Genomic DNA, 1,210 nt, shown 5'->3' with positions numbered 1-1,210 from the left:
ATTCTGGACAGTTTACAATATTATCGAATTTAAAAATTCCCGAATAATAAAACTCCAGGCCGAATGCTATCTAATGATCAAATATTCGAACTAGAAAATTCCTGAATTCCAGAAATTGAGAAAACAGTTTTATGATCAATATTATTTATTTATTAAAAATACAATAATCAAATATTTTTATTATAGAAATTTTGTTTTGATGTTTAATTTTTTAAAACTATTGTTTTAATTTAAAACAACAATAATTGTATAAATATGCGATACAAACATAAATTTAAAACACGTGAGCTTTAAATGAAACAAAATTTGCAGGATTCAATGCAGGCTGATTTAACGCGACTTTTATTTTTATTTTTTAAAATAATAATTTCATTTTTGCGAGCGTTCTCCGTAATGTACAAAAATACAATGCACATTTTTAAATAAATTTTTATCAAAAAATACATTTGTTCAATTATTGTTATTTTATATTCCAACAATAATTTTTAGAAACTTTAAACATTAAAAAGTTTTATCTTTATTAAAAATATTTTATTATTCTATTAAAAAAAATTTTTTAAACAAACTATTTTTTAATTGTTCAAATTAGAGAGTTGTCTAGCCCGGATATTGTATAATTCGGAAATTTTCTGTCGGCAATTCTCAAATTCGGTAAGATTGTAAATTGTCGAGAATTTTCCAATTCGGGACTTTTATATTTCAACAATGTTATAATTTCGGAATTTTTACAGTGATGAGGGAATTTTATTTTTCGGAAAAAGCGACTGAAAAATCCCGAAAAATAAAATTCCTGACACTGTAAAATTCGTAAATTGAAAAAAAAACCCAATAATAAAATTCCAGAAATTATGAAAGTCCCGAAATATAAAAGTCGAATTGGAAAATTCAGAAAAATAAAATAAATAAAATTCCAGAGAATAAGATATTACCTAATTTTAAAAATCACCAGAGAAAATGGCTGAATTATAAAATAACCGAACTAGAAAATTCCTGAATTTCAACAATTAAAAAAATTGTTTAATAAATATTATTTATTTATTGAAAATACGATAATCGAATATATATTTCTGGATGAAAAAATTTGTTTGAAAATGTGCATAGTATTTACAAAAAATATAAAAAAGTTGTAAAAAATCGAATTTTTTATTAATAAAAAAAAATAAAAGTAATAAAAATAAATTTTGATATAAATCGTTGTTGAATTGAATCC

This window comes from Belonocnema kinseyi, chromosome 5 (assembly GCF_010883055.1).
Source record: "Belonocnema kinseyi isolate 2016_QV_RU_SX_M_011 chromosome 5, B_treatae_v1, whole genome shotgun sequence".
Lineage (NCBI taxonomy): Eukaryota > Metazoa > Arthropoda > Insecta > Hymenoptera > Cynipidae > Belonocnema > Belonocnema kinseyi.
The sequence above is the reverse complement of the archived record's forward strand: the minus strand, read 5'-3'. Positions refer to the sequence as shown.